Source organism: Sycon ciliatum, chromosome 7, assembly GCF_964019385.1.
Source record: "Sycon ciliatum chromosome 7, ocSycCili1.1, whole genome shotgun sequence".
Taxonomy (NCBI): domain Eukaryota; kingdom Metazoa; phylum Porifera; class Calcarea; order Leucosolenida; family Sycettidae; genus Sycon; species Sycon ciliatum.
The window spans coordinates 9,240,034-9,262,868 of NC_088649.1; the positions used below are offsets into that span (position 1 = coordinate 9,240,034).

The 22,835-nt window shown below is 48.6% G+C and overlaps 1 long non-coding RNA gene and 6 other non-coding genes across 7 annotated transcripts; all 7 read right to left on the reverse strand.

Moving 5' to 3' along the window:
- Positions 1-6,230: 6,230 nt before the first annotated feature.
- On the reverse strand, positions 6,231-22,480 carry LOC135821900 (uncharacterized). The gene is made up of 4 exons (XR_010554400.1): positions 22,388-22,480; positions 17,503-17,678; positions 14,508-14,588; positions 6,231-6,905 (listed from the first exon to the last, which is right to left on the reverse strand). It is a non-coding gene; the product is annotated as an uncharacterized LOC135821900 (long non-coding RNA).
- On the reverse strand, positions 16,502-16,574 carry Trnav-aac (transfer RNA valine (anticodon AAC)). Its single transcript has one exon. It is a non-coding gene; the product is annotated as a tRNA-Val (tRNA).
- Positions 16,650-16,731, reverse strand: Trnal-aag (transfer RNA leucine (anticodon AAG)). Its single transcript has one exon. It is a non-coding gene; the product is annotated as a tRNA-Leu (tRNA).
- Positions 19,072-19,144, reverse strand: Trnav-aac (transfer RNA valine (anticodon AAC)). The gene has a single exon. It is a non-coding gene; the product is annotated as a tRNA-Val (tRNA).
- On the reverse strand, positions 19,220-19,301 carry Trnal-aag (transfer RNA leucine (anticodon AAG)). Its single transcript has one exon. It is a non-coding gene; the product is annotated as a tRNA-Leu (tRNA).
- Trnav-aac (transfer RNA valine (anticodon AAC)) lies at positions 21,088-21,160 on the reverse strand. The gene has a single exon. It is a non-coding gene; the product is annotated as a tRNA-Val (tRNA).
- Positions 21,231-21,312, reverse strand: Trnal-aag (transfer RNA leucine (anticodon AAG)). Its single transcript has one exon. It is a non-coding gene; the product is annotated as a tRNA-Leu (tRNA).
- Positions 22,481-22,835: the final 355 nt, after the last annotated feature.

Below are 22,835 nucleotides of genomic sequence, written 5' to 3' on the forward strand. Positions count from 1 at the left end.
GCTATACGCTAGCCTAAAAATGGCTATCTGGGGAAGAGACAAACTATTACTTCATTTACTTGTCGCTCCATGGTTTCGTATCGTTATGGACTTTCTGGGTCTAGGTTTCTCGATTGCCCATTCGATCGTGAGCCTAGCCTGATAGTGATACCCTGGCACAGGTACGTATACCGTAGAATCTCGCGGATGGGTTTATCTGTTTCATAAGGACATTTCGGTGGGCTTATACGAGAACATGTGCTTATACGCGGGCATGGGCTTATACGCCGACTCCAAGTTGTGCTATTGAAAAGTATCAAGGAAGTGAGAAGTACATTGCTGAAAACCACTGTGCAAACAAAAACAACCGATCATTGTGCGGAAATGTAGGAAAAAACTATAAATGTACATATGTACTACGTACATGGTATGGCCAAGAGTCCATAATTTATGGACTCTTGGTATGACCTATGTAGGTCAAGAGTACATAAGTAACATAAACCCCGGGGTTATTTTAGAAAAGCGATCCTGTCAGCTTATTGTGTTCACATGGCAGAAAAAACGACATCGCTATGCTACGTAAGTTTCTACGTAAGGTGCTCGGTATTTCACTTAGGCTACGTAAGTTTCTACGTTAGATGCTCGGTATATGATTGATTGATTTTATTTGGATTCGCGAGACCAAACGAGCAGGAGTGCTCAATAACAGGGTAGCGAATGGTTGAGTTGTGCTATGTGACAATGTAGTGTGTGCGTGTGTGTGGGGGGGGGGGGGGGGGGAGCTGCGGAGGCCCAATACAATGTAAGGGGATGGGAGGAGAGAAGGCCAGCGGAGAGTCAAATTCAGAAGAGGGAGGAGAGGATAGCTGAAGTACACGGTTACTGAGCGAATTCAAATAAACCAAACAAACAGCAAAACAAGTACACAGCTCACGAGAATAAAGAGGACTGGAGCACAGAATTGAACTGCTGATGTACACAGCTGACGAGAATAAAGACAGGAGCACAGAAATGAACGGGAGGCAGTCTACGAAGTGGTGGTACCATTGGTGCATGCACCACGGTACATTATCATATTATCGGCGCGGCTTTGCAAAGTTCGTGGGTACTGAATACCATGGTATGACCAACTGTGTAGCAGTCTACAACGTGTAGGGAATGGCAGCTCGGCGGAATGCTGGGATGTTGCCCATGGCTCGTACCGTGTCAGGTATATGGTTCCATAACAGGCAACCGCGAGATGCCGGTCGGCATTGGCCTGCTCGGCTTCTGGCTATTGGTTGTTGCAGGCCCAGGCTGCGCTGAAGGCGAGTTGCTCCGCAGTTGCGAACAAACAGTGCCTGCAGAGCAGGACTGGCACGGTTATGAACGCACCGCCATACCAGCACGAGCAGTTTCTGGCGGTATACCTCGTCCACGCGATAAACAGAGAGCCTCTCCAAGAGGTCACTGGCCCTGGTAAATCGTGGTCGTCCGAACACCGCCCTTGCTGCGCGGTTTTGGGCCACCTGCAAGCGGTTTAGCTGGTTGTGGGTCAAGCCAGAGCCATAATGCTGACGATCCATATATCAAATCCGGCATGATGACAGATAGGATGTACTTTCTTCGACTAGCTAGAGTGAGGCAACGTCGCGCCCGCCACAGACTACCAATCTTCCTAGCAGTGCGTGAGATGCACCGGTCAACTTGCGGTTGCCAGGCCATTCGTTCATCGATCAAGATGCCGAGGTATTTCGCGCTGGTGGTGTGCGGAAGGACATCATTTCGACAGCGTACAACCACGTCCGGCTATATTAGATCTACCAACGTGTGTTTATGTATGTAACATTTTCATTACATTTATGGAACAAGTGGACTCATTCTTCGTCAAGCCGGCCATGTGTGTGTTTGCCAATTGGCTAGTCTTGCACGCTGTATAGATCTACGCTGTGATTATTTTGGATTTCTAGCAACATTTCTAGCAACAAATACTACAATGTAGTAGGGTCGTGTGCTGGCACTTCTTATGTGGAAAAAATGCAACTATGCTACAAGTAGTGCAGGACAAGACTGCAGTGCAGGGCTAGTGATAATACATGTAATGATGATGTAATGATGATGTAATGATGATGTCTTATGAGTTACATGCACATGTATGTATTGTCTATCTTTGTCAGTTTGTAGAGTGAGAGGTTTGTCAGGAGGGCTGCTGGGCAAGGTGCAACAGAGAGTGAGAGGTTTGTCAGGAGGGCTGCTGGGCAAGATGCAACAGAGAGTGAGAGTTTTGTCACGGGAGGGCAAAGTGCAACAAGCTTTGTTGAGGACTCCTATACATGTAATCATTTTCCCAGGTACCCATCATCATTCGGGTATTGTCGACTCCGGCGAACAATGAAATAATTATAGTTTCTTTGCCGGACATGTTGAACAAAGAAAGTTAGTTTTATGAGGGGAAGATGAGTTGATGAGCGGAATGCGGAGTGACCTCCAACCCAACTCATACCATTCTTTTTCATGCTTGTTGTCTGTTGAATCAAGACATAATGATGTTTTCAAGTAACACGTTAGTTTCGATTCCCGAGGCTCAACGCGGTATACCCGTACTAAATCTGCGGACGGCGAGCAGTGAACTAATTACTTGTTCACAGTTTTATCTGGCGTGTGCCTGTAGGACCGGAGTCGTTGCTGCGGCTAGCTAGCGTTGTGCTGGAGAGCGGGGTTGCATGGCATTTCGTGCAAAACTAAACTGGAACACGACGAACTAGCAAAGTTAGCGAGGCACTCGAGCATCCTCACGACCTCAGTGCTTCTGAAACGCAAAAAAAGGTGGTAGCATGCTGCTGCAGTCCATGCTGCAGTTTCTATGTTCCCGCCTTGCTGGGCCACTCACTCCGGTTTCTACTGTCTTAGTAACATGGCGGTAGTCTAACCCAGGCAGTCGGGTACTTGTTCACCGTCAAAGCCAGGCGGCGCAGGTAAGAAGATACGCTCCGTACACCGTGGTAGACTCGACGTGAAGGTAACTAACTAACTTCGTCGGTCGGACCCTCCGCGGAATGCGCCCTGGAGATTGGAGCAGCAGAGTCAAGAGCTAGAGTGGGTCGGCGGTGTGGTGTCTAGCGGGAGTGACAGTCGCTATAGCGAGTGTAACTACCGGTTTGGCTGGGTGATGTGTAGCTGCGTAATCGCTCATCTACCAGTATTCGTCTTCTCACGGCTACGAGTGGCAAGTCCAATACCAGGTTCTACAGATGGACCATGGCAAGCCTACCATGGTCTACGGAATCAGGTAAGTGAAATCTTTCGCTAAAATTCATGACTAAAATGGAGTTTGGGTAACAATTTTGAACACACACACACACACACACACTTGTACTTGTACTTGTTGCTCACTGCCAAAACTGGTCACGTGGGTCTCCCCGGGAGAGGGGAGAGAGACTCAAAAGGAATCTTGGAAAGAGGACTCAATTGGCTATTGAACCGCCCAACGGCTGACACCCCCTGAAATCCCCAAAACTCTGGGTGGACTTGAAAATGATCCCACTTATGGGCTCACCACACCTCAGTAAGTGGGTGAGGACAGAGTGCAGAAAAAGGACTGACGGCATCAGGGTATCCGTCCTGGGATCCAACTGCAGTTACCCCTGCCCCCAGTGAAGGTAATACTTGCTACTAGTGTGGGTGGCTAAATCAGAGTGGATCTGATATAAGCTTCACTAGCACCGTTGATTACACAAGAGTTAATCTAGCCAGAAGCAGTCCATGGTTAACAGGTATGTATACTTCAAACAGAAAGTATATGAACCCTGGAACCAACAAAGGTGGCAGGTACAACATTACACCTTCAAGTAGCCGAGCCCGTTGGCAACAGACCCAACACAATCAGGCATAAGTGTACCCACCAACCGAACTAGCTGGCAGACACACACACACACACACACACACACACACACACACACACACACACACACACCACACACACACACACACACACACACACACACACACACACACACGCACACACACACACACATACACACACACACACATACACACACACCACACACACACAAACACACACACACACACACCATGTACCATACACACGCGCACACACACACACACACACACACACACACACACACGCACTTCCTGCACATACATACATGTTCCATACCTACCAACCTTTGCAAACCTGAGATCGGGACAATGACATACCTAGCTATGAAAATGTTTACAAATCTAGCTGAGGCAAGCGGCAAATACACTTTTGGGTGCCTATTACCACCCTGCGATATCGGGACGGTCCCGGCTAAATCTCGATGGTTGGCAGTTACGAATATTGTTCACACACAGTGTGTGCCTTTGTGGATACTGTGTGTGTGTGGGGGGGGGGGGGGAGGGGATGCGTGCGTGTGCATGTGCGTGTGAGTATGCATGTGCATGTGTACGTACGAGATGTATGTGAGCCAGCTGTCACATTTTTGAACTGTTAGCAGCACTGGGGTCTAAGACCCCCTCCCCCCGCCCTCCCCCTTTCAGGCTCCAAATCTGCAATATCATTGACAGACATGCTGTACCCTTAGCCACTCTTCAGACCGTGAATTCTTTCCCAATCCGACCTCTATATCCACTTAAATCGATTTAATTGGTGCTGGTCCGATCACCAGACAGCAGCTGATTACTCCAGAAGTAGATAACGCCCCACTTACACAGCTACACTGGCAGACAGGCAGCCCCGACTCAATAGTTTTTTTTTGTTCTGTCAACCCTCAACTTCCGTGTTCCAGTCGTATCTTCGTCCTCCCTGCAATTTTGCATTCTATATTTTTGCTATTTTGTCTTGAGCCGGGTTTGTGTTCTTTTTTCAAAAAAACAAATAAGTAAAACAGGACCGACTGCGGTTTTTTGGCTACTGTAAGTCAACAAATGTTCGGCCCATTCTAATTTCGGCCTCCCAGGGCTAAAACCCATTTCGATCGCATCAAGTTTTCGGCCTGTACTGCTGTAGCCGCTGTCACACTGAACCTTGCAAAACAAAATGTTGGCCGCAACAAATTTTCGGCCAAACATAACCAGGCTGAAAATAGCCGAAAATAAATATGCGCCGAATATCTGTTGACTTTATAATACAGTACCTAGTGACGCCTGTGGTGCATTGAGCTCGTATTTGTCAGGTGCTGCACTATGGGATGGTGTGATCAGTGGTGCCATGCCATTGCTCTGCATTGATCTGGAATGGTGGGAAAGTCCACACTTTTTCTCTCTCATACAAAACGTAACACAGTAGGTATCGGCAAGAGTACATAACCCCCCAGAGTGTGCAACGCCTGATCCAGCTCTGCATAGGGTCTTGGTCGAGCGTAATCGGATCTTTGCGTCATAATACCGTACACATCTGAGGGGAACCCGGGGAGTCGCGGGTACTCTTGGATCAAAAACAATGGTGCCCTGCCTCGAGACCGGCCTTGCGCTGGTGTGGAGTGTACGCATGACATCAGAAGATCCGATTCCGCTCGACCAAGACCCTATGCAGAGCTGGATCGGCGTTGCACACTCTTGGGGGTTATGTACTCTTGGTATCGGTTATAGCGTGGATGTTTGAAAAACGACTTTCTATTCTTATTTCTGATATTTCTTACACACGATAAATCATGTGTGACATATCATAGATTCATAATGCATGTGTGCAGAGGCAGGATGATCATCGTACATGCAACGACTAGTACCGTGCATGCGGCTGGTCTGCATAGTCCCATGCATAGGCTTACCAAGTGGCTATGCACCACGAGTTACATGACCACAACAGTTGAAACTGCAGCACTACAACAACGCACACACACACAGACATACACACGAACACCCACCCATGTGCCTACCCCTCCTATGGGCTTGCTTTATAGTGGTGATCAATCAAAATAGAACTGCTGTCACTACTGCTACCCACACACACGCACGCACGCACGCATGCACACGCACAAACACACACACACACACACTCACACGCACAAACACACACACACACACACACACACACACACACACACACACACCACTCTGCTCACTTGAGCGCAGCTCCACCTTATTCATGAGGTTGGATTTCTGGCCAGAACTGTAAATTGAAGAGCTCTCTGCATGCAGACAATTATTCGTCCTGCACTCTTACTAGTTCTCTCTCTTTCATCAGCTCCAATAAGTAGAGCGGAAAAAGAAACAGCATGTCACTAAACAGGAATTATTTATTCTCCCTCACTGGACACAAAATGTTCATTTCAAAGAAATTTCACATGGAGTGAAGCCATATTTTGGAGAAAACACCAGTCGAGAGAGCACGTGTGAAAACGATAACTGGTCGCTATGTAACACGCGGCTGGCGGAGATTGTAAAGCACTTCCGTGCGCATTTTAACCCTAACTTCTAGGCAAGACACAGAGCAAAACAGAGCAGAAAGCAGAAAATACAGGCTCAAGCACAGTACAGCAAAGAATGCTGAAAATGGGAAGAGGAGCGAGAAGCAAAAGTTACACTCCGTATTGAAAAGAAAAAGGACCATGGAACTACAAGTTACGCTTTAATGTCCACTAATGTCCGAGGCCATTCTTACTCCATATTGAACGTGACCAATACACCAGAGAGATGGTGCACGATTATGCATGCAGTATTGAAAGAGATCTTGACGTCTTTGAGTTTGACAGTACGAAGCGACAACAAGATTGGCACAGAATATTTAGAATACACAAGCAGAAGCAGAAGAAATAATGTCGTTATTTATCGGGCACGGGCTGCACTTGCAATGGGGGGGGGGGGGGTCTGGAGCGAAGAGGATGCCACATTTCCAGTAGCAGCAATTGTAGATGACAACAAGCCGCTCAGCAGCCAGTGGATGCTCACAATCGTATTAGAAGCTGTTACTTTGTAACATCATGTCCTTGCCGATACGGGGGTCTCTGCAAATACGGGAAAAAGACAAAGAGGAACCAGCAGGAGCGATCAAGTTCAGCTTTTTACTCTGTTTTCTCTCCTACATACACTCAAAATCGCTAATAACGACTGCGGATATAACGACAATTCGCGAATAACGACAGAATTTCCATGCCCGGAGTAAAGTTCATTCTACCTGTTTACATATAACGAGACTTCGGGTATAAGGGCACTTCGCGAATAACTTTTCTGATGCCCCGCCGCCGAGTGTCGTTATACGCAAAGTTGCCTGTACACTGAAAATCGCAACCGCTGTACTAGTATACACATGCACAATCATGTGCACCATGGTGCACTGCTCACACACAGCACTTATATACCGTATTATCCCCAATAAAAGTAACAGTTCTGAAGTGGGTTGCTCCAACGAGGAGCACACGCTTCTTGCCGAACTTGACACTTGACTGACTCACGACTGCCATCCGGAGCACACGAGGAGCACGTCGCACCTTCCGCTCGGCAAACCTGAAAGAAAGCACCACTCCCTGCTCAATACACAGTGTTTCGGGGAATTCACCCCTCATCAGTTGAGCTTGAGTAGGCTGAGGAAGATTGTGCCTGAAAAGCACCACTTATATACTGCTCTCCAGGCCAAACCATCACCAGGGATACAAGCTTACAGAGACGCTTTGTTTCCAGCGCGACGAACACCTCGTGAAGCCCCAGGTAGCAGCGTGAGTCAGAGTCGCTCATGGAGTTGTGCTAAACAGACGCTGAGGGCCAGTATAGCTATTCACAACGCTGTCACCTCCAACAACTAGTCGCACGTCCTCGTGTGCTCCGGATGGCAGTCGTGAGTCAGTCAAGTGTCAAGTTCGGCAAGAAGCGTGTGCTCCTCGTTGGAGCAACCAACTTCATGACTATTACCGCCGAAGTTGCAACTTCTAAGTTCGAAAAGTAACAGCTATTTATTTTATTTTTTCAAAGGTGGCCTGCCCTGTACTATCTGCCCTGTACTATCTGCCCTGTACTATCTGCCCTGTACTATCTGCCCTGTACTATCTGCCCTGTACTATCTGCCCTGTACTATCTGCCCTGTACTAGTTCTGGGCGATTCACACGACAGGCAAATCCACGTGCACAGGAATGTTGCTATGGTGTTTTACCTGTGAACGAGAAAAGTGGCTGAAAGTGGCTGAAAAGTGCAAGCGAGTTAGCTGGAGGCCTACTTTCACGATAATCGTGGCATGCACGAGTGCATTTACACCAAAAAGCGCGAAACAGGACTTGATTTTTTACGCGGCTATTTTCAACATGATTTCTTATTGTATGCATGTTTTGAAAATTTGAAATACCCAAGGCTACTTACTAGTGGGCGAATCATTCAAAAATGCAAACGTGCCTGTCGTTGAGTGCAGCCGTGTGAATCCACACAGTCACTTTTATCGTATATCACTCCCTGCAAAACGTGCAAGTGCCGGTCGTGTGAATCGCCTATTAAGGAGACTGTACTACAAAAGTAGTGTTGGCGACTGTACTTTCGTTGATTCTCGCAAGATTGATGGCCTCAATGCCATGGGTGTAAATAATGACCCCTTACAGCTGTAGATGCCTGTAATAACACTCCAGGCAGGGCACCACACAGTGTAGAAAGGCACAAAGATGATGAATGGGTAAGACATGTCGCGTCCCCGGCTCACAGTGACTGGACCCCGAAATCACTACGAGCGGCGACTGAATATAGACGTGTGGCCTCACGACAAGCCCAACACAACCCAGGGGCCAACCAATATAGCTGGCTTGGTCCAAGTTCAACCCCACACGATCAACAGACAGAGACTGTTAGTTTTACGTTGTGAGTAGTATCAAATCCGAGCTCAAAGTAAACGAAGACAGAGAGCTGAGACCGAGTCTCGACTGCTAGACTAGACTAGACTAGACTAGACTAGAACTGAAGTAAAAGAGAGAATGAGAGCTTCTTTTATAGGGTGCTTCAGAGATATAATGGCGTGATCATGGCGAGGTAATTCCAGGAAATAGCAGAACAAGTCAAACCGGAATGTGCGCAGCCAGTCAGCAGAAATGCAGAATATACGTACGGTGATCATTCGAGAAGAAAGAGAAAGAAAGACATCGAGAGAAGAAAGACCAAATTGGGACGTGGGGAGCCCGCTCACCCACGTCAGAGTACAATGTGAGTATATGAGGGTCACGTTGGGGAGCCCGCTCACCCAACGTGCCATAGTTCAGCGGCTTCTTATGGTAAGTTCTGCTGCATTCTTGGTCTTGCTTGCGTGATACTCTGACCTCTTGCGCGGTGACGGTTTTGGTTCTTGCACACGTCTCCTGCCTTGCACCTAGCTCTTGATATACAATGTCATAATTATTAGTCTTGGCTCTTTGCACGAAGCACCGAGGCATCGTGGAAACCTGTAGAACGTCGTAGTGACGTGGTTTTGCACAAAGCCTGGGGTCACATTTCCAGGAAGTGAAGAACTTCCAGGAAACGTACAACGCGAGAACCTACCTGACCAGGTTCCGGCCTTGGATCCCATAACGTGTCATGCCAAGAAGGCATGTCACCTACGTGGGAAAGCGCGTGTCGCTCAACCTACATGCTAAGCACGTGGGACAAGACACTGGCCAAACCATGTTGTACTAAAAGGGCGTGACAGCTCAGCACAGAGCTGCTCACTATGTAGATCCTGCTATCACAGGACTATCAGGCAGCAGTTGTCTTATTCTGGGACGTGACATTTCCCCCGCCGTTGAAGAATCACGTCCCCGTGACTATCCTCGACCGATATGGTAGTCGGTGAGATACCGCGACGTTGCCAGTGTCATCCACCAGGCTCCGCGACGGATACAATAGGTAAGTCAACTGGAGATGCAGGATGCAAGTCCAATCCACCACAGGTTTTGGTGCGAACACCATGTCATCAGCCGAATACAGCATATCACTCGTATCGGGCTCATACGACTGAACAATATCACTGACTGCTCACGAGAAAATACAATTCCTCGCCAGGTGCCAGGCACATAAAGCATTCACTCAATCCGATGGTGCTACACAGTTGTGAAACCAGATCGGTAAAGAGCTCGTAGTAAAATCCATCCGGTAACGAGCAAATTGGGACCTCACTCGCAACAACTCATCATCCCCAGATGAGTCTCGCCTACCAGGCTCCTCGACACAGGGCGTCCCCTGATCAGCCAACACTGTGCTCGAGGGATCCAGATCCAAATCATCCTCTCCCACCACAGCCTTTCCACTTCAGTTCTAGGACCTCGTCCTATATGAAGCGCAGACCATACTTCTTCGGCCCCAGGAATCCCATCCTGGCCTGTATGGTCACCACCGTCCACTTCTCCGTAACGCGTTGCTCACTACGCAAGCTCATCACCACCAACCGAAATTGGCTACAACTGACCGATCCGGGCGCCTCATCCACAGAGACCAACTGACTCCTCTGAGCCGTACACAACCCGAACCGGTGCACAGTTCAGTCATTTGTTGAGGATGCAAAGGCACCCATCAACATCACACTTTCACAGGACACAGTTCCTTCTGCAGGAAACTGGTCAACTTTCACCAAGCACAAGGACCGCGAAGAGTAACGAGTATACACTCCAGCACATACTAGTAGGTCATGTACTGTCCCGGCCATCCTCTCCACAAACTTTTTTTTTTCACAAACAGAACGTCTGGAGAATGAAGATCGACAACAAGGTCTGAACTCGCCATTCTCGCGACATGATCGTCCAGAGCATTCGCAGATAAAACTGCTTCCGCCAGCACCAACGCTGGGCGTCACAAATCTTCGTCTGGTGCGTCCGGCGACACGCAGAACGAGATTTGAATTCGTCCACAACCAGCGACGTGGTCTGCATCCTCCCATCGTTTCAGCCATAAAACAACCGGTACGGGTCTTCAAACAGCACTCGCCATTGCGCGACTGAGAACAAACTGAGTGCAAACGTCAGTAAGGCCTCATCGTTGAAGAGACGACTTGTCAAGCTTCAAGAGCTTCAAGCGGTCTCAACAAACACCATGTCCGAACAGTGGCGTTTTCTTGTCGAAACTTGAAAACTGCACTGCACTACTCCGTGATCCAGTCGTAGTGACTACTTTCACAACGCTCCGTAAAGAGGACCCAAGCCCTGTTTACGGCTCATGTGCGTACACATGGTACACGGGTTCACGAACCCTTCCATATCTGAAGCTGAACAACGCGCACTGCACTCGTACTTGAGAACTGCCTGAATGCAAACAACTCCTCGATCGATCGTGCAACTGGCAATAAATTTCGCACCTTGGTGTCCGCCATGTAGTCCGCAGCAAAGCAAGCTCGTCGTGCACTACGAACTCGCGCTGCAGCGCTACAGGAACACGAGATCCGGAACGAAAGCCAGTGCTGGATGCGAAAGAGAAACGCACTCGGAGTTTTCTTCGTACCAAGTTTGAGCGTCCAACACTGCTGTTGCTCTGCCACGTCTATCGCCAAGAACCTGCCATCAGAGACGAGGTTGTTCACGAAAGACTGCTGTGGACATCGCGTCGTTGCAGTTACGGAGTGAGGAGAACTTAGACCATCCTGGTCACAGCACCAAATGTCGCGTCCCCGGCTCACAGTGACCGGACCCCGAAATCACTACGAGCGGCGACTGAATATAGACGTGTGGCCTCACGACAAGCCCAACACAACCCAGGGGCCAACCAATATAGCTGGCTTGGTCCAAGTTCAACCCCACACGATCAACAGACAGAGACTGTTAGTTTTACGTTGTGAGTAGTATCAAATCCGAGCTCAAAGTAAACGAAGACAGAGAGCTGAGACCGAGTCTCGACTGCTAGACTAGACTAGACTAGACTAGACTAGAACTGAAGTAAAAGAGAGAATGAGAGCTTCTTTTATAGGGTGCTTCAGAGATATAATGGCGTGATCATGGCGAGGTAATTCCAGGAAATAGCAGAACAAGTCAAACCGGAATGTGCGCAGCCAGTCAGCAGAAATGCAGAATATACGTACGGTGATCATTCGAGAAGAAAGAGAAAGAAAGACATCGAGAGAAGAAAGACCAAATTGGGACGTGGGGAGCCCGCTCACCCACGTCAGAGTACAATGTGAGTATATGAGGGTCACGTTGGGGAGCCCGCTCACCCAACGTGCCATAGTTCAGCGGCTTCTTATGGTAAGTTCTGTTGCATTCTTGGTCTTGCTTGCGTGATACTCTGACCTCTTGCGCGGTGACGGTTTTGGTTCTTGCACACGTCTCCTGCCTTGCACCTAGCTCTTGATATACAATGTCATAATTATTAGTCTTGGCTCTTTGCACGAAGCACCGAGGCATCGTGGAAACCTGTAGAACGTCGTAGTGACGTGGTTTTGCACAAAGCCTGGGGTCACATTTCCAGGAAGTGAAGAACTTCCAGGAAACGTACAACGCGAGAACCTACCTGACCAGGTTCCGGCCTTGGATCCCATAACGTGTCATGCCAAGAAGGCATGTCACCTACGTGGGAAAGCGCGTGTCGCTCAACCTACATGCTAAGCACGTGGGACAAGACACTGGCCAAACCATGTTGTACTAAAAGGGCGTGACAGCTCAGCACAGAGCTGCTCACTATGTAGATCCTGCTATCACAGGACTATCAGGCAGCAGTTGTCTTATTCTGGGACGTGACAGACATACGATGTATGGTGGATCCACGTACGGTAAAACGTGTAACTAAAGACCACCGTGACTAGCGACCAGCATGGCACTACAGACCACTTCGCCAGGCACGGACGGTCTCACATTCATATTATGGTTGTGCGGTGCAAACCTCTAACTAAGGACCGCCTGCCCCGAGGGGTGGTTGTTAGTCGCATCTTTTACTGTAAATATATCCCAGTGATGCCCATCACATCATTCTGGCACGTACTACTATTAGAGATGTGTCCCTTGATATTGTGATCCACGCTCAACATGTACTACTATTGAAGACGTACTACAGTTGCGCTCACTGAAATCCGACCCAAAGTGCAAAGCTGGCGCCCTGGACCAGTTCCGATTAGATCATTGTGGGTGCACATGTGTACGTCCAGCCGCATTCATTCCACTGCCAGGGCGTCAAGGGCCGTGGAAGTTGAGGGTGCCAGCTTTGCATATTGGGTCGGATTGCAGTGAGCGCAACTGTAGTATTGGAGATATGTATGTATATTGGGGAACATACCGTAACCATACACACTCACAGCAACCATTAGCCGCCAAAGAAGCATTTTAGGCGGGGGCTGAAAATACTGAAACTCTTCTTCTTCGCTGGTTTGAGGGAAAGATGCACACACACACACACACTCTCTCTCTCTCTCTCTCTCTCTCTAACAGACACACACACACACACTCTCTCTAACAGACACACACACACACACACACACACACACACACACACACACACCATTGACCATTGGACGCCCATCGCCAGAGGCGATGATAGCGATGCTACAGCAGAAGCCATAGCAACTTGTGCTGGGATTGCACCATTCAACAGCTTGCAAGGCTGAAGAATTGACCACCACTATTCAGCCTGGTCTACACCACACAGCTTTGAAGTGGCTTTTTTCTGGCCAGTGAATCCCTACTTTTTGGTCTTTTTTTTCTTCTTTTTTCCCGCACACACATCACACCACATACTCCGGCATGCACTGGCTGTTGGTAACCACCCAGGAGAATGAAAGAAAAGTCAGGAAGAGTCTGAGAAAGAGAAGAAAGACGTGTGTGACCATAATCGTCGGGAATCGAACCCGCAACCTATCGATTGGAAATCGCTGCACATACCACTGCACCATATGGGACACACACACACACACACACACACACACACATACCCCCCCACCCCCACACACACATACCCCCCCCCCCCCCCCCACACACACACACACATACCCTGTGTTGCATGACCTGCACTTGGCTTAGGAACACCTGTGCACAACTGTGCACAAGATATCGCAGCACACACGGTGCTAGACACATTTGCACAGGTTTTGCATTGTGCACGGAAACTCTATTCCGGCCAGCACGTGAGAGCTGCGAAAGGCTCTAAATTCGCGCCGGGACAGTTTCTCACATGACTGCTCGCAAGACATCACGACAAAGGTGTTGCATTCGCACAGTAAAGCTACTAAATTCAGGCCAACACATCACAGTGCTGTGCTAAAGGCTCTAAATCTCACACCAGGCCAGCTGCGTACATGGTGGAAAAAGAGGGTAAGCTTTTTAGCAGGGGGGCAAGTACTGGGGGGAAAATAAGCAGGGGTTTTTCAGGGCAGCCAAACATAATCTCCCCCAGAATAAATTTAAGGGGGGGGGGGAGGTGGATTGTAAGCCTCCTACCCCACCCTCCACCGTTCGATGGTTTGCTTATATAGGAGCCAGGGATGGGGTCTGGATGCTGCGGCCAATCAGCAGGTGTGATGCATGCACGCGTCAATGCTTGCACTGAAAGCACTGCTGCATAGCGCCCCCTGTCAATGCTTGCACTGAAAGCAGTGCATAGCGCCCCCTGGCATGTGCTTGCACTGAAAGCACTGGATAGCGTCTTACCTGGCGTGTGCTTGCACTGAAAACACTGCTGGATAGCGCCTTACCTGGCGTGTGTGGACAGCTAACGTGCGCATTCCACTTGCACCGCTGGAGTGAGGTAACTGCTTAGACCGGTGTTGTAAGCGCTGTAGGTAACACGTATGCACAGGTGCACACGCATGTACGACCACACATACAAGAGACATACATGCACGAATACACACAAACACACACGCACACATACACACACACACACACAAACACACAAACACACACGCATGCCCGTTGGACATTGTCACCAGATGCATCTGACAAGTGACAACACGATCACCAACATACACGACGTAATAGCCCTCAAGTATGACGTAATCCCCAACATGCATGACGTAATCGGCACAGTCCTCGGCGACTCCTCGCTGCACCACCTGGTCATAGCGATGAACTGATTATGCAATATGACCGTCGCAGCTATCATTCATGTATACCTGAAGGTCACAATCATGGCATGTACAGAGTCGTAGCCTACAACAGCCAGGTTGTTCCTATTCTTCGCTGTACCTCGATCTATGCGCTGGTGAGTCAGTGAGAACATACCCGCTCGGCGCACTGTACTTGGTGAAATCCTAGCTTTTGCTCACTCGTTAGTGGTGCATCGTAACATAGCAATGGGAAACCGTCGGGTCGGGCGTAATCGGCACACATGACGGCAGAGCATGAGAGATCGGCCAGTTGCATGCGCTTGGTTCCGTTCCCTCGAATGTACAATAGTGAGGTTCTGCCACATGGTAAAACGTGCCAAAGTACGTATGGAAACTTCGCCGCGGTACGGGATTTAGTTTGATACGGATTTTTTCATACCGTTTTCCGTGTTAAGCGCGCTTCACACGCACTGGACTCCGTGTGAAAAGTGAGCGTACAGAGTACATGTGGCGGGGTGTTCGTGCATGCTTCGAGCATGCTACGTACAGCAGAACCGGCGCAACGTACGAAAAATCCGTGTCAAACTTCACTGCAGTTGACACGGAGTTTGGTACGTAGTTTCCGTGTAGCAGAACCTCTCTATTGTACATTAACACCTGTCAAGGCGACCACCTGTCCCAGAAGACCACTGCGACCAGGGCCAAGGGATGCTATGTCCAGTCAAATGACCCTGGATAAGGAGACCACCTGGTAACAGAGACCAGATTTTGAAGGTCCCATGAGCGGTCGTCTTAGGGGCCGATTATATGCGCAACTCCAGCCCGGGCTGGAGCGAGCGGGCCAGCCCGCCAAGGGTGTTTACATGTGCAAGGCCGGGCTGGTCGCCAGCCCGCAGTGAGTTTATATGTGTTGAGCACACGCCAGCCCGTTGTGAGTATGCAGCAAACACACTACGACTGTAGTGTGCTGCCCCGGGCTGAAACGCAGGGCTGCAAGCCATACTCAGGTTATCAACCTAAATTGGCTAAAAACTTTTTTTCTCACACAATGTATTCTTCTGCTGATTTCTTTTCGCGCTGTGGCACATGTTCGGTGTGTTGTATCACCTCGTTTCTTTTTCCTCTTTTTCACATTTTTTAGCTGTCCATATCAAAGTATTTTGCAAGTATTTCCTTTCCATTTTAATGTAAATCATGCATGTCGACAAATAAACAGTGCTCACTGCACGTCCTTCTTGTTGCTGTACAAAAGCTTCATAGATTTTCAAGACAATATCGGGAATCCTCTTTATAACTTCCCTCAAAAGGTAAAGGTACCTATTTTGTAGTATGAACGCAGTGTCGATACCATAATAATACAACTCTGGCCCGGGCTGGTCTGTTTATATATGCTTTTTCTGGCCCGCCTAGCCGGGATCCCGGTTGCCTCGAGGCGGGATCCCGCCTCGCCGGGCCAGCCCGCTTGCCATGTAAACGCACCACAGGTTTTGTGTGGATTTGTGTACAGCCCCGAGATACCGTTGCAGGCGGGCTGGCCCGCCTGTCGACCAGCCCGGGCTGGAGCTGCACATATAATCAACCCCTTAGACAGGTTTCACTGTACTTGCAAGTAGGGGCAAAAGAAGACAAAAAAGAGAGTCTGTTTCCACCCGGGATCGAACCGGGGACCTTTCGCGTGTTAAGCGAACGTGATAACCGCTACACTATGGAAACTTGCTTGGAGTACTGATGTGCCCAGGATATATTATGCATAACAACACACAAAAAAACTAGAAAAAAGTACCAGGTTGGCAGCGGTGGGATTCGAACCCACGCCTCCGGAGAGACTGGAGCCTTAATCCAGCGCCTTAGACCACTCGGCCACGCTACCTCACATACCAGCCCTACATACTCCAAACAGAAATCTTTCATCAAAAGCTTACGTGGAGAAAAAGCCTACTGAAAGACCGGAACGTTTAACGACCAAAAAGTTTAACGTTTTTGTCATTTTGGCATGATAACGTGCTGTGTCCGCAACTGTAGTACCGAAAAGAAATGTCACGCCAGCAAGTGCGATGATGGGCCTGGACAGCGGACACCGTACTTGGCTGCGGTCACAGTGGATCTGCAAGTTGTAGTTTTTTAATTATTAAAATAACTTCCGATGTCATGACTACCAAGCACTACATGTACATGCATGTCGCCATGGACACACTATCGGATTGTGCACAACCTTCCTGCATCAGGGGAGATGGTTAGGGGTCAAGTAGTATTTAACACCACTGCACACCAGCGTAAGCAACACTGCGCTATGCTTGCTGCACAGCTGTCCAGATTGTGCATGCGCAAGATCGTATTCGATTATTAAGATTAAAAGGTAATCAGATCGTGTCAGTCAAGTGTGCGCCCTGCACCAGCCCACATACCTCCGTTCATCACAGGGCTTATTCGATTTTAGATCAAGAGGTTGTGATCAGATCGTGTGAGTCGAGTGTGCGCCGTGCACCAGCTCACATACCTCCGTTCATCACAGGGCTAAGGCTGTCAGTACAGCGCCCTGTGCTAACATGACACACACAGTCTGATGTCACTGAGCAGCACTGCAGCAGCAGCAGCAGCAGCAGCGCGGGTAAAGAATGTGTGTACCAAGAGAGAAACTCACCTCAGTTTGGCATTTCTCAATCATACAGCGACGTGGAGAGCAAAGGGACACGTAGATTCAGGACACGCCGTGATGATTGTTTGAGTTCATGCAACTAACAACAATTGTTATGACCGGCTCAGCTGGAAGTGAGTTAGGGACTGGCGTCAGGTTGGAGGCACTAATGATGATGTCCCCTGTGAAATATATTTGCGAATGCGAGCACGCACATACACACACAAGCATACACACGCACGCACACATGTCCACACGCGGGTGAGCGCACACACACACACACACACACGCACGCATGCACACACACACGCATACATATGCACACAAGCTTGTCCACGTGCGGACGAGCAAGCGCGCGCACACGCACACACATATACAGTCACAGTTACATACACACACGTACACTCACACACACACACACACACACACACACACACACACACGTACACTCACACACACACCTTACACACACACACACACACACACACACACACACACACACACACACACACACACACACACACACACACACCTCACACACACACACACACACACACACACACACACACACACACACACACACACACACACACACACACATACACACACATGCGCACACGTAACATAATTATGTACAATAATTTTTGCAGGGCTCCTGATTGAGTGAATATGGTATGAGCGTCCGACCCACTCACACAAACTGCACAGATAGTCCCGGAACAAACCCAACTGCCTAGGAACTACTCAAACGAATAGCAAATACGCAACCAGGCAGCATCTCCCCGACCTGTGACAAGGTGGTTGCTATGACGTTCTATAGACAATACATATCGGACACCGTGGTGTACATAGCAGACTCAGAGGAGAACGTTCGGGATGGTTGTAACTCCGGGTTTCATGCCGAAAGACAATCGTCAGAAAGCTGATGACAACCGATCCAACCGACCTGAACGTCCTCCGCGGAGTCTGCTACGTTATAAGCTCTGTGTGTGACATTAAGCACGATGTGCAGCTCGGGGATCCACGGACTTGTATCAGACATCAGTATGTAGAGCCTACACTATTGCCAGGTATCATAGAAAGGGGAGGGGTCAGAGTCGTAGCCTACAACAACAGCCAAGTTGTTCCTATTCTTCGCTGTACTACGATCTATGCGTTGGTGAATCAGTGGGTACACACCAGCTCGGCGCACTGTAGAATCAGACCTCTCTTGACCGCACACATCCGTTTTCCACAAAAATATCCGGATAGACGAGAGAACCGAATAATCGAATGCACATACTGTATGTTATTATGTATGCATGACATATGCTGTAAATCGGTAACCAACGATTTTCTTCCAGATGGCGAGGGATCCGGATAAAACAAGACCGGATAAGCAAGATCTGACTGTACTTGGTCAAATCCTAGCTTGTGCTCACTCGTCAGTGCATCGTAATAATTATAACAACGGAAACAGGCGGGTCAGGCGTAATCGGCACACATGACTGCAGAGCATGAGAGATTGGCGAGCTGCATGCGCTTGGATTTTGTTCTCTCGAATGTAGGGGCAAAAAGAAAACAAAAAAGAGAGTCTGTTTCCACCCGGGATCGAACCGGGGACCTTTCGCGTGTTAGGCGAACGTGATAACCGCTACACTATGGAAACTTGCTTGGAGTTCAGATGTGCCCAGGATGTAGATGTATAGCAACGCACAAAATAAACTCGAAAAAAGTATTGGGTTGGCAGCGGTGGGATTCGAACCCACGCCTCCGGAGAGACTGGAGCCTTAATCCAGCGCCTTAGACCACTCGGCCACGCTACCTCACATACCAGCCCTACATACTCCAAGCAAAAATCTTTCATCAAAAGTTTACGTGAAGAAAAAAACTAATTTTGCCAGCACAGAGCGGAAGTGCAACAGAGAGGCTCCGTTTTTAAGTACAGTAAAGGCCACTGTATAGCTACAAATATAGCTAGCGATGTTCACTGCCAGGCCGTAGTTATGGAATCACAGACCTTTGTATCCACCCGGATCCAGTTCTTTTTAATGGATTCATACGTGTACGGGTCCGTCACGTGACGTGAAGTTCTGCCGTCGCAACCCCATAGCTGGAAATGCACACTCTTGGGGCAGGGGCGTCGGACACGCTACGGTAACTACGGTATTGACCATACCACTCTTTGCCCTTGGTACCCTGTGAATTAATAAAAGGCACTGATTTGGGCTCTAATTTTCAAAACTTTTCAGAGAAGACACCCGCAACCCCACGAGTAAGTCGCACTTCAGGTGGCTGACCGCACCATCCTAAAATACCTTCCGACACCCCTGTGGAGGTAATGTATCCTTGGTGTTATGTACAGCTCTGCGCATCCCGGCACATGTTCGACACTTTAGTTTGATGCACACACTAAAGTCGCTTCACAGATAGGACATGGTAGCCGGGGACGGTGCCGTAAAACAATAACATACCGTATTATCTCCATTATAAGCCCTGCGTTAATATTTTTTTCAACCAGTCCGGAGACTGGGCCTCTACTAGAGACTGGGCTTATCATTTTTCAACCACCTGGTACATGTACAAGTTGCCTATTATTTTTCATTATATCAGTAGCAGAACGTTTCCCAGCAGGTACCGGGACTGCCGTTTCATGCTTCCTGATTGACTGAGTCTGTACTTTAGATCTCGGGGATCACAGACTTTTACCACAGCATGTGTTTATGCGATACTGTGTGATACTGTGTGATACTGTGTGATACTGTGCGACATCAAACATGCATTAACATGATCCATACGGTTCTCCATTATAAGCCCTGCACTTATATTGGAGACTGCGCTTGTACATCACTGTGTGACAGACTGGCGAGACAGTAACTGTCTCGCCAGTCTGTCACACAGCGATGACAGACTAATCATATCTTCGAAGCCCTCTTGGAGTGCACTTATTATAGAGACCGGGCTTCTACAAGAGATTGCGCTTGTAATAGAGATAATATGGTATGCCGATTAGGCCAACACAGTAGCCAAACTCCGACGGGAAGTGGTCGGGTGGGGCGTAATCAGCATAATTAAACGAATGCAGAGCATGAGAGATCGACGACTCACATGCTCTTGGCTTTGTTCTCTTGATTAAATTTCAGAATGTGATGTCGAATATATCAACATGTGTTTGCCCTCAAGGCCGATTCACAAAACAACGTTTTGCGATGCGACGCGCGATTTGCGACAGTTCCGACAAGAAAATGCCTGTCGCGTACAGTCGCAAGGCACCTGTCGCAGAAGTTGGAAAAAGTTCAACTTTCGCGACATGCGACAAGCGACATACACAAACAGAGTACAGTTTCTACTCTGGGTGCGCGTGCAGTACACGTGGATAGTACTACTAGTGCATAGGGATGTCGCAAACACCAAAAAGATTGTGAACCGTGTGTCGCTGCCGCAGCTTGCCGCAGGTGTCGCAAGTCGCATGTCGCAGCGCAAAAAGTTGTATTTTGAAACGTGGCAGGGATTTTACGTGTTTTACATCATCATTTTTTGTGCTTTACTTCGTGCGCAACTGCATGGTCCCATTCCATAATTGTAGGGGCAAAACAAGACAAAAAGAGAGTCTGTTTCCACCCGGGATCGAACCGGGGACCTTTCGCGTGTTAGGCGAACGTGATAACCGCTACACTATGGAAACATGCTTGGAGTACTGATGGACCGAGCAATAATAATGATTCTGGCCAAAAAATGTAAAAAAAATACTTGGTTGGCAGCGGTGGGATTCGAACCCACGCCTCCAGAGAGACTGGAGCCTTAATCCAGCGCCTTAGACCACTCGGCCACGCTACCTCACACACCAAGCTCACATACTCCAAGCTAAAATCTTCCATCCAAGAGCTAACGTGGAGAAAAAGTCAATTTCGGCAGCGCAGAACTGGCGAGCAACAGAGAGATTCTGTTTTCAGGTAACGGTAAGTGTATGGATAGTGTGACGACAAAACCGTGGTTTCCGGAGTACAGTGGAGATTGGTTATAACGACATTCCTTCGAGAGAGAACAAAATGTCCCTATATTCAATCAGTCACTAAACGCGATCTTCACAAAGGACTTACTAAACGACTTGGGCAACAGAATTGTGTCGCTAACCTCAATCTGTCGTTATATCCGATCTCCACTGTATAAGCCAAACTTTACACGCTCACAATTCACTCAGAAACGTTTGTGCAGCTCGTACCGCGATAGCCAAATGAATGTTGGTAAACACGATAGATGTCTGTTTTTCATGACAAAAAAAGACTGTGTGCGGCTTAAACTCCAGGGTGGCTTATACTTCAGAGAATACAGTACTTAGTTTATAATGTCGACGTATGGGGAATGCAACTAGTCGTCCTTGTAGCTAAGTTAAAACTTGGTTTTCTGTGCGGAATTGTACACCGGACTGTAGCAGGCAGCATATCATAATGCAGTGGTGCTCAATGGACACCGAAGTCAAGCGAGTCAGCTCTGCACCCGGTACAAGTGAGAATACCAACCAGTGTTCGCATGTCTTGTTGTAGGGCTGCACAGCGCCCGGCACGGTCTTGACTCACACAATCAGATATCATTGAGCTGCATGGTAACCAGAATAAAAAAAATTATAAAAAAATTATCGTGTCCGTTCCCGAAGGGAACTCAAGACGGCCGCTAACACCTGGTAAACCCTAGCGGCAGATGCAGCGTCTAATGGTGGGGGTGAGTGGATAAGTCTCACAACCACTGGTACAAGTGCCGAGAAAGACCCATTAGCCGCATCCATGTACCCCTTTTTCCTGGCCACAAGTTTCCAGTTGACTGTGGGTAGCAGCACGGCTGGAAAAACTGCTCCCAGGCAGAACTTGAACCAGGTACCTCTCGTATCTCAATCAGTAGTTAGGATGAGACTTACTAAATCAGTTCGCCTGGCGATGGCTAACGTATGGCAGCAAAGCGCGGTCACACCCAGCGAACTGTGTTTGGCCCGTGCTGCAAACGGCTTGTCCTGAAAACAGTAAGTGGTCACGCCAAAAGGAAACGTATCATGAGATTTGCTATAAAGATGAATTTTAACACAAACTCTACGAGCGGCCCTGTACAAGACAGATCATGAATGAAATGGCATGAAAGAGTGTAGTAATTGCAGCCTTTGTAATCGGCTGAAAAGGGTGGAATGCGTTTAGCACCATCAATTTCAGCACTTTCAAACGGCTAAGAGTGCAGTAAAACTCGTAAAGGCAACCATCTGATAAAGCGATAACCTGCCTCGGAGGACCACAACAAACATTAATTTTGGTGCTTTGTTTGTGCGCGCCCGCGTGCGTGGTCTGAGGCATTCCATAATTGCAGGGGCAAAAGAA